This window comes from Staurois parvus, unplaced genomic scaffold, assembly GCF_062004578.1.
Source record: "Staurois parvus isolate SC_StPar_1 unplaced genomic scaffold, SC_StPar_1.0 ptg000533l, whole genome shotgun sequence".
In the NCBI taxonomy this organism is placed as follows: Eukaryota; Metazoa; Chordata; class Amphibia; order Anura; family Ranidae; genus Staurois; species Staurois parvus.
The window spans coordinates 1,571,771-1,587,514 of NW_028318329.1; positions in this window are offsets into that span (position 1 = coordinate 1,571,771).

The following is a 15,744-nucleotide window of genomic DNA, read 5'->3' on the forward strand; positions in this document are numbered from 1 at the left end:
ATCTGAAAGCACTGAAACCACTACATCAGTGCCAGGCAGCTAGCATTTTCAGAAAAAGGAGACACCAGTGGCAGCCTGACTGTTTTCTCTGTACAGTTTTCAGAATGGCCCCCTCAACAGGGCCCCCAGGTAGAATGGTATGTTTTAATGTTTTAATACTCACTCTTTCCAGAGTTCTTCAGGCTGGCCATGTGACACGAGGTCTTCTTTCTTCTTGTCTCTCCCCATGACTGTGTCTCAGTGATACAAATAGCAGTGCTGATGTGATACAAAGTGGTGCAGTTGACCCCAGCACCACTTTCTGCATCATTACATCACCTTCAGAGGGAGGGTCCATGACACACTGCATTCACAGTATGTTCTCAGTCTTTCAGGTTGATTGACACTGGGCATTATGTTCCAAAAAAAGATTACTGCTGTGGTCAGTGCAAAATGAAGGTGATTTTTTTTTACATCTGCTAAGAAGCTTTAAAGGATAAGTTCACCTTTAACCTCTTGCCGACCGCGCATAGCCGAATGACGGCTTCACCGCGGCCGGCCAGTTCTGAGTGGACGTCATATGACGTCCTCCCAGAACGCGCTCTCCTGCGCGCCCCAGGGGGCGCGCACCCGGCGATCTCCGTGATCGCTGTGTCCTACGGACACAGCTGATCACGTGATGTGGTGAAAGGCCGATCCCACCCGCCTTTTACCACGTGATCAGCGGTGTCCAATGACACGCTGATCACAGGGAAATGCAAGTGCCGGTTCTCGGCTGCACTTTCCTCACGCTGTCAGATCGTGAGGAAAGTACTGCCGAGAACCGGCAGTTGTCAGAGCGGGGATCGGCACCGATCATCAGGGCACTGATGATCAGTGTCCTGATGATCGGTGCCCAGCAGTGACACCCGCAAGTTCCGCCCAGCAGTGCGCCCACTAGCCCCGCCCACCCGTTCCCAGCAGTGCCCCCACCTGTGCCCAGCAGTGCCCCCACCTGTGCCCAGCAGTGCACCCACCTGTGCCACCTACCTGTGCCCAGAAGTGCCACCTACATGTGCCCAGCAGTGCCACCCACCTGTGCCCACCCACCTGTGCCCACCAGTGCCACCCACCTGTGCCCACCAGTGCCACCCACCTGTGCCCACCCACCAGTGCTGCCCACCAGTGCCACCCACCAGTGCAGCCCAGCAGTGCTGCCAGTCAGTGCCACCAGTCAGTGCCCAGGGGTTGTGCCAGTCAGTGCCGCCAGTCAGTGCCCAGAAGTGATGCCAGTCAGTGCCGTCTATCAGTACCCATCATCAGTGTCACCTATCAGTGCCGCCTATCAGTGCTGCATATCAGTGCCGCCTATCCGTGACCCCTAATTAGTGCTGTCTATCAGTGCCGCCTATCCGTGCCACCTCATTAGTGCTGCCTATCAGTGCCCTTTAGTGCTGCCTATCAGTGCCCATCAGTGCCGCCTATCAGTGCCCATCAGTGCCGCCTCATCAACGTAAATCAGTGAAGGAGAAAAAATACCTGTTTGAAAAATTTTATAAAAGAAACAAATAAACTTTTTTTTTTTTTCAAATTTTTTGCACTTTTTTAATTTATAGCGCAAAAAGTAAAGTGCCCAGTGGCGATTAAATACCACCAAAAGAAAGCTCTATTTGTGAGAAAAAAATGATCAAAATTTCATATGGGTACAATGTTGCATGACCGCGCAATTGTCAATCAAAGTGCGGCAGCGCTGAAAGCTGAAAATTGGCCTGGTAAGGAAGGGGGTATAAGTGCCTGGTAGGCAAGTGGTTAATAAAAAAAAATAATTAATGGGTTTTTTTTAAGGTAAACAAATATGCATTTACTATTTTTTTTTCTTGGGAATCTGTAAATCGTAGCACCCGCAATCAGCAGGCTCTTGCAGACTGTCAGGGTAGCCGTCTGCCTGTACCTTCGATATGGGCAGGCAATTACTTCAGTCCAGGAAGCACAATGGACTATGAGAGTGCTCACCAGCACGCTTGCAGCTCATAAAGAATAACAAGGCTGACAGTGCTTGTATGCATTCATCCAAAAAAAACGGGTGGAACATATAATATGTTCCTAAAGGTGAACCTATCCTTTAAACAAATAGCATGAAGCTGAGTTTCAAGTTGTTAACGTCCAATGGTGAATAATAAATACCGCCCAGCACAATGGTCTTTTGTTAATCAAGGCCAATGGACAGTTCATTTACTGATTTATTCATTGTCAAAGACATATCAAATACGTACAACATACCAAGGTGTACCAATGTAATTTATAGTCATGCAATAATACTTCTAAATTAAAATATTCATAATAGAGACTCTTTTGATATTTATTATGGTCACATAGCAATTATCATTATCACCTCTATGTCCAACCCCATCATCATGGCAATGGAAATCTTTAAACAAATCAAAATGTATACCCATGGAATGATCTCTTTATACACACACAAAGTCAAGAAAATGTAGTAATGACTTTTGTACCATTGTCATTTTTCTAGATTAGTGTGAAAAATGTATTGCAAAATGTGCTAGCTTTATTTGTCACCATGACATCTCATTATTTTAGAGGGTAATTTGCAAGGGAAGCATACGTTCAATTATCTTCTATGCAAACATCTTCATAATGAAACACAAACACAATCATGATAACAAAGTAGATTCATTCAGTTTAGAATTACCCAACGTAAACTAAAACTATGTCCATATGCTTCTAAATGTAAATAATAGATTGGATCATTTATTTGGGGGGGGGGTATATTTTTTTACTGATGACCACAGATATGCTTCAAAGGATTAGCAGAGTTAAGTTATCGGGGTTGATTTACTAATACTGGAGAGTTCAAAATCTGGTGCAGCTCTGCATAGAATCCAAACAGCTTCCAGTTTTTTTTGTCAAAGCATAATTGAGCAAGGTGATGTTAGAAGCTGATTGACTACTATGCACAGCTGCATCAGATTTTGCACTCTCCAGTTTTAGTAAATCAACCCTATTGTTTATGGTAAAATTAAATTGGACATACAGGGTACAGCTATCTGGTTTTCGTGCCTTGCAGGACTACTATCCTCTTTTCAGAAGTGATCCTCTCATACAAAATTAAATTCCTGGCAAATGTTCATTCTCTAGAAAATCATGTGTCATTTAGCAGGCAGGCTTGAATTTTAACACCAATTTGGAGTATTGGTAGCAACATCCCGGAACCTGGATGAAAGGATTAAATGGAATATAACTGAATCCAGTTTGTATACACTAATACAAGATGCTAGTTTAACATACATATATGAGATATGTACACACTAACAAAACTGTTTATGCCAGCTTCATGTAGAAATGAGTGTTTTTGCAAACTTTACAAAAAAACAGATAAGGTTTACTCTCATTTCTGAAAAGTTTTAACCACAACTTGGGCATTGGGTCAGATTACAGCCATGGTCTTGGGTGTTGGGTCAGATTACAGCCATGGTCTGGGCATTAGACCAGATATGGCATGATAGATAAAGCAGAAGAGTGAAAATGCAAACCTCATACAAATAATTGTTGAGTTAAGGTAAAACAATGTACATGTATTTGATTGGATGGTCTGAGGGTGTGTTTGCCCAAAGACTACAGTATAAAAACCCTGATGTTATGCCGATAAAATTGAAGTGTTTGCAATCGCAACTGAGGTGACTTGAGTGCATTCACTTTCCGAGATCTCGTAGCTGTGTCCAGGTGTGACCGTTGGTATCTTGAGGGGGCCCCCAAGGAACAGGAAAAAGACCACTTACCTACTTTCACTGGGGGCCAGGGATCTTTTTATGCGGCCCTCGAAGTACCTGCAGACAATCATCTATGTTTCCCTAATGCCCTGTTATAGTTCTAGCAGTCTCATATAATGTGCCTTAAGTCTATGACTGTCTCCTGAAGCACGTCCCCAGTCTCCAACAACTCTTATAGCATGTATCTCACCTTCTCTTGTATCATGTCTGTGGTCTTTGACCATCTCTTAAATTATGCCCCAGGTTTCATGGCCACTGTCTCCGGCCATCTTTTGTATCATGTTCACAGTCTTTGACGATATCCTGTCGTGCATTTGCTGTCTCTGATGATGGATATTCACTATATTTTATGTGCCCTTTGGTGATGTTGGGGCCCCTCATACCAGGAAAGTTGACCAGCGCTGTTTTAGGTCAATGTGGATGTAATTGTGGTGGACATTTTGGTGCCCAAATTTTGTTATCAGATGCTCTATAGATGAGATAAGTCAGCAAGAGTATTTGATCATATTTTAAAGTACATGTCCAGTGATATCTGATAATAAGCAGTAAATTTAAATTTATACGATCGGTCACTTAAAGCGGAACTTCACCTTAAAAGGGAAGTTCCACTTTATGTTCTCCTTCCCCTCTCCCCTACCACTTTTGGGGGGTGAGCAGGTACCTAATTTTCTCAGGTATTCTCTCCCACTTCTGCTTGAGTTGCCTAGGCAATTCCACCAGAAGTCACCAGTATTTGTAGCTGCTGACTTTTATTTTTTTCTGACTGAAGAACCTCTTTAACATTCTGTACATTATGAGGCTACATTTATTTATTTTTTCTCTTCTCTGTTTTTGCTTTTTTTGTGGGAGGTTACAACTCTTAAACCTTGTACACAGGATGAGAATATCAGATGAATGATCATTCATTCTTTTTTTTTTTGCATGCTAATCCTGTATTGAAAATGAATAGGTTACTAAAGTTATGAATACTCAGATCCCTATACTTAGCCTGTAAACTTATCCTTCAAAAGTGGATCTCACCTACACCACCAACTTATTGTCAATAGCATGATGCTCTCAACCTTAGGAAAATATTTGGTTGGAGTCTAAAGACTCAGCATTCTCATCGCTATCCCCGGAGCCTGTTGAGAAGAGTTAGACATTGGTTATATCAGATACTGTGTTAAATGTACTGAAAGGTCTCAAAGTTTTGACTACAATGGGGAGGTAGGATAAGAGCTGTTTTGATGTGATTGACCATACTGACTTTGAAAATCTTGTATATAAGTGATGTCATTTTGCACAATCTATACAGTAATAGTTTCTAGTTATAGGACCTATAGCTTCATCTGTTGTAATTTCTCTTGTTTTTCTTTTTTGAGGTTAAAATAATTTCCAGATTACCGCCAGCCTGTTCTGGCGTGATTTTGTTTCATGCATTGATTATATGTATCATCTTCTGTTTTGTTTGTAAAAAAAATGTAAAAACACTTTCAATAAAATTTTCTTGATTTTAATTAAATTAAGTTGAATGAAAATCATTTGTTCTGCTATCATGGGAGAAAAAGTTTTGTGCTTGCCCCTTCAGATAATTTTGCATTGACTGTCGTGATTGGCTCTTGGAAGCTGTGTACTAGCTATCAGTTTATCGGTTGATCATCCTGAAACTGATATTTTTCTTCTGATTTTCTCATCATGTCTACTAGGCACTAGACACCATACTTCACAATATACATGACAATTTTGCTTGGCCATATTTGCATTCTTTCAAATATAAGTAAACCCTAATAATTAACTTCTCTTACCTACTCCCTTTTAGGAAGGCACCATACTACACAATATATGTGATAATTTTGCCAGACAATGTTTGCATTCCTTAAAGAATATGTTCATCTTTGGAACATGTTACACGTTCCACCCATTTTTAGGATGGAACATGTAACATGTTCCCATAGCTGCAGTCGTACCTGCTGCCCCCCCCCCTCCCTATGACAGATAGTATGGGGATAAGTTTCCCCATACTATCTGCCAGGTTTGAAAACAATGCCCACGCAGCTGCTTCACTCATTCACAGAGTTCTGTGAATAAGTGCCTACAAGTCCAGACAGCCTTAGAGGATATCGGCTTGTGGTTTTCAATGAACAGTTTATTGAAGCTTCCTGTCAGTATATCTGCTTGACCGTACATACCGTACGGCAAGCAGATATTCTGAGAGGTCTGCAGGAGACCCGCATGGCATCACCGATCTACTGATTGCTAGTGCAATGCTTTCTAGGCTCCTTTGGACAAAAATAATAAATGCACATTTTTTTAACCTGCAAAAAATATGCATTTATTATTTTTGTCCAAAAGATGAACTTATCCTTTAACCACCAGACATTTTTACCCCCTTCTAGTCTAGGCCAATGTTCAGCTTTCAGTGCTGTCATGCAACACTGTACTCAAAATACATTTTTTATTATTATTTGAGACAGAGCTTTTTTTGGTGGTATTTTATCACCACTGGGTTTTTTTATTTTTGGTTATATAAATGAAAAAATGCCAAAAATTAAAAATAAATTTTTATTTTAAATTAGTTTTTGTTGTACAATTTTGCAAATAAATAATCTTTCTTCATAAATGTAGGTCAAAATGCATTCTGCTGAATTTTTTGGGTAAAAATAACCCAAAACAGTGTATATAATTTAGTCTGTGTGAAAGTTATAGAGGCTACAAACTATGGGATATATATCTGAAAATTGATCAGTTGAGACCTTAAAATGCCAGACGCTGATATGGGGTATGGCAGTGATCAGGCCGTTGCTATGAGGCATGGCAATGATCAGGACGCTGGTATGGTGGTGATCAGGATGCTGGCATGGGGAATGGCAGTGATCAGGATGCTGGTATGGGATATGGTGGTGATCAGGATGCTGACATGGCATATGGGGTGATCAGAATGCTGGTATGGGGTATGGCAGTGATCAGGATGCTGGTATGGGATATGGCAGTGATCAGGATGCTGGTATGGGATATGGCGGTGATCAGGATGCTGGTATGGGATATGGCGGTGATCAGGATGCTGGTATGGGATATGGCAGTGATCAGGATGCTGGTATGGGATATGGCAGTGATCAGGATGCTGGTATGGGATATGGTGGTGATCAGGATGCTGGTATGGGATATGGTGGTGATCAGGATGCTGACATGGCATATGGGGTGATCAGAATGCTGGTATGGGGTATGGCAGTGATCAGGATGCTGGTATGCAGTATGTCAGTGATAGGGATGCTGGTATGGCATATGGTCTGTTCAGAACGTTGGTATGGGATATGTTGTTGATCAGGATCTTGGGATGGCATATGGGGTAATCAGAATGCTGGTATGGGGTATTGTGGTAATCAGAATGCTGGTATGTGGTATGGCAGTGACCAGGGAGCTGGTATGGTGTATGGCAGTCATCAGGGCACTGGTATGGCATATAGCAGTGGTCTGTGCGCTGGTATGGCATATGTTGGTGATCAGGGTGCTCATATGGCATATGGCAGTAATTATGGCACTGGTATGGCAAATGGTGGTGATCAGGGTGCTGGTATGGGGGTGATCAGGATGCTGGGATGGCGGTGATCAGGACATTGGCATGGTGTATGGCAATGTTATTGTAAGCACTGGGACAGGTGACAGGGCTGGCTGCATTTTTTATGTACATTTCACTGGGGCAGTGATTAGGGACACTGGGGCAGGCTAGCACTGCAGTACGTAAGTGTACATGAAGCCTGAGAGGCTGCTGTACATTCACAGGCTGCTGCATCGGTTCTCTCTGCTCTTACGGTTGGAGCAGAGAGAACCGATCTTTACTTTCACTTTCTTTTTGTTTACTAGGTGAATGTTGTGGTTGGACACATCAATCACATGGTACCATGTGATCACACAGAAACAGCGGTAATGTGGTCCACTGAGTTCGGATGACATGATTCGCCAGGCTCCCAGGTGTGTGCTCTGTGAGCCGTGCAGGAGCCGCTAATGTGGGCTGACGTACAAGTACAATTAAAAAAACAATGTGCAGTGCTAATTCACTCCACATGTACATGAAACATATAATAGAAATATGTCATCATATAAAGTCCTCAAAATAGGTCCAGGAGTGACGTCTTCTTATGATGAAACACGTAAAATAGAGCTTTGGCTTCTGATATCATCACGCCACACATCACGGCCATCTTGTTGGTTGAAAACATCCTTGATTTTACATGCTGAGTTCATTCATTGTAAGAGCAATAATCTTCATAAATTTGAAAGTTTTTAAAATACTACACTATGAAGAGGCCTCGTTCTCTTTACATATATACTATTGGGACTTTTTGATCATCTTTGTGGTTCCATACTGCCTTTATGCCATTGAGTGAGTAGCGGTGGAAAAACTCTGGTGGAGAAGATCTGTTCTGGACTCCTTGCCTTCACAGATTCCGCATATATGCTGTTTTGAACGCATGACCTGTGGTAATGTTTTCTGGTAAGAGGATGTGAATGTTGACGGTGGAGGATGCTTTCTTCTCTTTTGTGGCACAGTTTCTTCCCATGAATATGAGTTTTATATAATTTTCAGTCACACACCATGGACTTATTTAGAGGATTTTATTTGACTTTATATAAATATAGGGTGAATTAGCGCTACACATTGTTTTTTTAATTGTATTGTATGTTGCCTGTATTTTTTGACAGCTGCTATTTCACTATATATGACGCATTTAGTGCAGGTCAATATTATTATTAGTTTGATGTACAAGTACGTTAGCCTACATCGTCACTGCATCCCGTCCACCGTTTATAGGCTATAAACAGTTAAAGTGTATGTGATCTCTAACAATTAACTTCTCTTATTTATTTAAATATGCAATTGAAAGTTTTTTTTATATATCTTTGCATTTACCACAAGGCAAACAAGCCCCCCCCCCCTGGAATAAGGGACATATGCGGCATGGGGACCAGGTGGCATCCGGGAGAGGCTGCGGGTTGTTTGATGGTATATGTAGAGCCCGACTGTCGTTCTTGGGGATGTCCCAAGCTGTGAAGGTGAGTGTCTATCTCTCTGTTGCTGACGGGGCGTGGGTATTAGTGGAAGGCTCTCTTGGGTGGGGATGGGGCAGGGGTGTTGTTGGTCACTCTCAGGCTATCTCCATGGGGGAGGCTGGTGTTGGTTGGTGTCAGGCTCTCTCCACCGGGGAGGGCATCCAATTTTTGTGTTGCCTAGGGCAGCACAAAACCTAAATACACTGGATGCAGGCCTAGGCTATGATGCTTTCAGACTGATACTCTGAGAGTATATGTACCATTTGGGGCCTGGTTAGTCAAAATTAATATGGAGGTGCTATATAGCTCCATTCTACATGCAAAGAGCCTAGAGATGATAGGTGGCTTCTTTCAAGAATGAGAACAAACTCTTTATCTGTGCAAGTGTCTTTGATAATTTCCACTTACTTCAGGCACAGGAGGTGGCGATGTGGATGCATTGCGCTCCATTGTATGCCAACCTGTACCTGTGATGGTTGAAAATCATTGCCTGCACTGCATTTTATTGTGGGATAGGTACATCAACATTTTTTTGATGTGGACTGGTAACAAGGTAGAACTTAATCAATTCATGCTGGAATTATAGCATAATGAGTACAACCTAAAATTTACCATGCAATGTAATGAACAAGAAGTCATATTATTAGATATAGGTATTATGGTCCAGGCAGATGGCTCTTTTGTCTCAGATCTTTACAGGAAGCTCACCTCAGCCAACACCTTGCTACATGTATGAAATGCTCAACCGCAACCACTCATTGAGAGTATTCCCTACAGGCAGTATTTGTGCTTAAAGTGAAGCTGCACCCAGGAAGAAGATTTAATTGTACAAGCACATGTATTGCAAAATCACCTCTTAAAAAGAGGCAATACTGGCACAATTACTTGTTTGGTTCTGGTCTGAATAATACAGATTCTCCTTTCAATGGACTGCAAGATCTAATTAAGCCCTGTAATTTCAGGTTCCATTGGGTGGTTTATGGTGTTATGTTACAGTGGTATTTTGTCTTCACTTATGTATTTTGTTAATGCACACATGTCTGCATGACATGGCATCCCATTGTTTTTTACACTAGTTTTGACATTGGTGGGGGGGGCAGTTGGAACATTCCACTGGATATGGAGGAATTGATACTGCAGTGTTTTGTTTTGGTTGGGATCTTGGGGGTGTACCGACATTTCAGGAGGTCTGCTGTTACCAGATTAAGACCACTTGGCCTGTTTGGTTTCTGGAACTGATTTTTTTGTTGGTGGCTGTGATGTGTTATATTTTGTTTCTGTTCTGGACCTTGGCAAGTCCTGGGTCTGTCATGCTGTATCATTTTGTTCTCTCATTGTGGAAATTTCACAGGTGGGTGGAGATGATGTGTGTCACCCATGCATGGAAGAGTGTTGCGCCTGTGTCCCTGGTGTTCCAGATGATCTCTGGGGTACTGGGCTTACATGTGGCTTCTGCCTGCAGCTCAACGCCATCTTATCTTTAGCGGCCGGGCTCAGTAGCATGCTAGGCCTATCCCCCCTCTGGTTTTCGTATTTGGGGGAAGTGGTAATGGATAGGGTAAGGGTGTGACACAAATGACAGGCACCATATTTAAAAAGCCTACTCAGTTTGTTTTTTGCTATTTGCATGCTGCACATTTGAGGGAGTTGGTTTGGTTGTTTGTTTGGTCCCTCATTGAACATCAGGTACTCACATGTTTTATAAACTGGATATATCATGACCAGAACAGAGGTATCCATGTTACTATATGGCCCCTGTCTCTCTGCTTATAGTCACATATATATTGTGAGGCTTGATATTTATCAAGTGTGTGTGCATACTCATTTTTATTTTAACTATACTTTGCAGTTTTGATATTTTTTCTTTTTTTGAAGATCTGACACCTGCTTTGTGTTGCCCTTCTTCTCAATCCTTTGGTACCTGGTAGCAGCCTTTGCCCAGGATTTGCATGCAAGATCTATCTAAACATATTTCTATTAAATTAATTTCTTTAATTCATAGAAAGGATACACATTCTCACATTTGACCGTTTAAAGAAATATATCTAAGAACAACATATCTTTGAAATATACTCTACCAGTTATGGGATGCCTTGTCATGTTGGGCGATTATATGTAGGAAGAGGGTGTTTTTTATGTATTATGTTGTTTGCTTTTCTTTTCTTGTCTTATTATATACAATGCCTCTTCTGAAGAAGCAGGTACAAGGAGGAATGAAGTTCCAAAACCTCCAGCACTGAATGTATGTAATGGAAGGGGGTGCTGGAGGGTCTACTGATGCTGGCTGCTGGGGGATCTATTGTCACTGGAGGGATGTATTTTTGCATGGGGGTCTATTGTTGCTGGGGAGGTCTATTGTCGTTGTTGGGTAATCTACACTTGTTGGGGAGGAGTGGTCGTATATTGCTGGGGGGGTCAATTGTGGCTCAGAGGTCTATTGATGCTGGCCGCTGGGAGATATATTTTTGCTGCAGGGGATCTATTGTTGTTGTGGTGGATCTATTGTTGCTGGGGTGGTATTTTGTTGAGGGGGTCTATTGTTGCTGGAGGAGTCTATTGTTGTGGGGGGATCTATTGTTATTGGGGTTTTATTGTTACTGGCTGCAGGGGATCTATAATACTTTGTTTTTTGTTATAATTTACTAACTCCATACAAATTACTTAGCACCACAAAATACTTGCTTCTGTATTCTCAAAAAGGGGTGGTACTGGGAGGTGGATAGGGGGTTGAGACAAGGGGTGACTCAGAAGAGGGGAGTTCCTGCACCTATTCTTGGAGAAAAAAAGCCCTGTGAAGAAGCATGTCTGTGAAATGTATTGAGAAATTGTAACCCCTCTGCAGCTTACATCTGTTTTCCAAATACAACACTCCATGCATTATACTGAATTAATATACACCTAGTGGGCTAATTTTTTCAGAGCAGTCAAATGTAATTTGTTTTTTTATGCAATGCATGTCTGTTTTCTTTGAGAGATAATGTACAGTTCCTCATTAACTGTTTGGCTGTTCTGGTAGACTGTCACCATTTGTTCATGAATTATGGGATGTGGTGCTGGACAGTTCCTGACCAAACCCATTGAATCGGAAATTTGATACTCTGAGACCACTATGCCATGCCTGGAGGATGCTGAACAATGTATTTGGAATACTCACAGGTAGCAAACGTAGTCTCTATCTTCAGAAATACTCACAAACAAAAAAGACTGTCTTCTGGCTCAGGAAGCAACACTCCTGCAGGTGCAACCACATTGCCCCCGTAATGCCTCTCCAGCTGCTTGCTGTCCTCCCTATTGGCTTTTTTACTATGTAAAACTGCAGCAACAGCCAATCAAAGTCTTTCGTATGCTTGGTCTCCTAAAATATGGCTGCGGACCCCCTCCATGCTTGGGGGCACTTCAGCCACTATTATCGAATGCAAGAAGGGAGAAATACACTGTATCCTAAGAGGAACGTTATGCAAATGATCTAAAGTAGTTTGGAGTTAAAACTAGAGATGGGAAGGCCTTAAAAAAAAAACAGAAAAAATTTAGAAAAACACAGGGTTTTTTTTTCCCATTTATTTCCAAAAACATTTTTTGGGTTCTTTTCCAGGATAATTGGAAAACAAACAAAAGCGTGGATTATGTTATTTTACAATGATAAATAACATATCTCTGACATGGTATTCAAACTATATAACATGAAGACCGCATTGAAATATTTCTGAGACTATGTAAAGTCTTAATTTACTGCAGGTTCTCTCAGCTGAAGACAAGCAAATCCTGGAGTACACTTCAAGTAACACTATACTTCCCAATGCACTTATGCATTTCTGTCACTAGGGGGTACTGCAGGGGAAAGGTTTAGTTTACTTGTGGGCTCCATCCTGTACCTCCTACAGTTGGGTGATTGTTGAGATACAGTAGATGATGCCTATTAATGTTCTCCACCATCAAATTTTCTTTTTCTTTTCCTCCTCTCAGTAAAATGGTGAGAACAACATCTAGAGTTTTTAAATATTTCCACAGTGCAATTTCTGCTGGGAGCAAAGCTGCAATATGCAAGTATCGTGAGAAGAAATATTATTTTCCAAATGCTACAAGGATGACAAAACACATCCTTGCATTCTGAAGGTGCCCTAAATACATTAAAGGATAAGTTCACCTTTAGTAACATGTTACATCCATATTTATGGTGAAATATGCTATTAAATGAGCAGCCCCAAAGCCTCAGGATCCTCTGTTGTGACTGCAGACCAGGGATATTTTCCCAGCACCTGCTGTCACAATAAAAAAGAAATGTGGCCCATGCAGGGGCTATTCTTTGAATGGGAGAACTACAACTATCATTGGCCATTGCAGCTGATGGCTTGTAGTTCTTAATAAACTACCAGGGTGCTGGTGAATGCTCTAAGTAGTTCATTGATTCCTCCTGTCATTGGGTAACTACCTGCTTGTACGAGGTACGCACAGATACACTGACAGTCAGCAGGAGCCTGAGAAATGCTTTACAGGCTCCTAATAAAAGAAAATAATAAATGCACATTTTTTTACTTGTGCCTTTATTTTTTTTTTTATTTAAAGGTGAACTTTAAAAAATACTTTATGGAATTAAATGATAACCACAATGAAAGTAAAGTAGCTCTTCCCTCTAGAGTTCTCATTTCAGAAACACTCTTTCTGCTGTTTCTATATCATCATAAATTTTAAAAAGCATGTTTACTTTATTTACTGAATAAGCTGTACTTTTATTTCAATCATAATACTTTTATATACACTGCACCACATTTCATGTTTCCCATTCATTTTGTAAAATTACTCCGCACTGAATTTCTTTCAGTTTTTCAGAAAAGTTGTATTTTTCAGGAAATAAGCAGGGAATTTGTTTTTCTCATGGCTTTAAAATTTCAGGAAATGTTACATCTCTAGTTATATAGATGTCTGCTGAATTCTTACAACAATCTGGTAAAAGGTGGTCTGGACTGGCATAGAGTAGAGAAGGCAGGCTTTCCCAAGTGGCAGTAGGAGCAGGTCACAGTGCAGTGCAGTATGCTCAGATTCCATGGCCCCAGCAGAGAAGCATAAATATTTGATCTCCCAACAAGACTCACTTTTTCCCTGGATTTTCACTTTAATCCCCCCCCCCCCCCACACACACACACACCCCTGTAACTCCTCCTGCCTCCTAGGTGTGCTGGGATTTGTAGTTTTCCACTCAGCCATCTCAGTGTCACTACTTGCAGCCCATAATACATTTCCCAGTATTCCAGTGTTCTGTATTATGTATCAAGAGCACAGTATGCTCATCTTGTGGCAGAAAGAGGGGACTGCTCCAGGCAATTTTACAATAGACCTAAGATCCTGCATAAATCAATGACAGCAGCCCTGGTTAAAAATTTGAAAGGATGGACAATCATTACAGTTTTGTGTGAAAGCAAATCAAACTATGAGCATTTTATGGAGTGTGGAAGGAAATAGAAACACTGAGATAGAACGCAAGCATATTCATACAAAATCTCATGGAAATTAACCACAGAACCCTGGCACTGCAAGGCAAGAATTCTGTTACTTTTTTCTTTCTTTTTAGCATTGTGTAGGACATTTCTGGAATTATACATGTATAACTGTATAATAAACATAATTGCTATAACAACAAATAAAGTATGTACTCTCTTAAAATACAATGTAATAATAATATCCCATTTCCATTATATTCAACATACGAGCTGCACTGATTTGTTAAAAGCAGTAGTTAATTCTATTCCTGTTTATGTCTGATAAATATGATTATTATGTTAATGGTTGTTGTGAGTATACTTGAAGTAAAATTAACAATCACAAGTATACATCCTTGAGTGTATGGCTCTGGCTGATTTCTGAGCAAGAGGTGGAGTTGAACTACATTCAAAATCAAAAAACAGACGCAACAGCATACTATTAAGTATTCAAGAATGCAGCATAGAACAAAAATGATGTAGTCTCAGAACAGAATCAATAATTCACTGTTTGGGAATTACAAGTGAATAAAATGCATACACTGAAAAGAAAAAAAAGTAGAAGCATAATGAATACTAGTAAGAATATTGGAAAGAATTTTTATGACTTGCCAATATCATACAAAAATAATTAGTATGTGCACGTGTCACCCAGGGGAGTTTATATAATGCGCACAAGAATTAGAATGAATCAGGGGGGGACTGACAACTCATGGGGCCCCCGGGCAAAAGGGGATCATGGAGCCCCTGTATCCTTGCCCAAACTCAAAAAAGCCTATGAAAAAGGTACCAGGGGCATCTCATGGGGCCCCCTACTGACCCCGGGCCCTCAAACAGTGCCCGAGTTTCCAAATGGTCAGTCCACCCCTGGAATGAATCAATCATATTAACAAGAAATAATTTCACTATTATTAAAAAGGGATTGTGTAAAGGAAATTTGAATACAGCAAAGTACATATAGATGTCTGTACATTTTGAAGATGGAAAATATTACAACATAAATAAGTTGATTTACTAAAAGCAAACAGACTTTCACTTTGCAAGAGAATTATCCCCAGACTTAGTGAATGAGGCTACACTCTGCTTACTTCTATCATCCAATCATGTGTATGCAAAAAATATGTTTTTTTTTTTCTTATTTTTAAATTTTTTTCATTTTCTTAAATTTTGCGCATGATTGAGTATTCTTTACAAAACATAATTTCACCTCATTCACTGAGTTTTAGAGAAAATTACCTAGCAAAGTACATAACCAAAAGGGTTGTGTATCTGGTTGCTCATTCCTATATGAATGCATGTATGCAAAGAACACCCAGTGGGACTTTATAGCAGCAACAGAATCTTACATTTGGTTAAAAAATATTTTTATCAACTTTATTACATACACATTTCCATTGTAGTATTAAATGCATGATTTCTAAAAAGAATATTGCTCTGACAATATTCGTACAAGAGAACTCTTAATACAAAAATATGAAACCACACAGAAAAGAGAG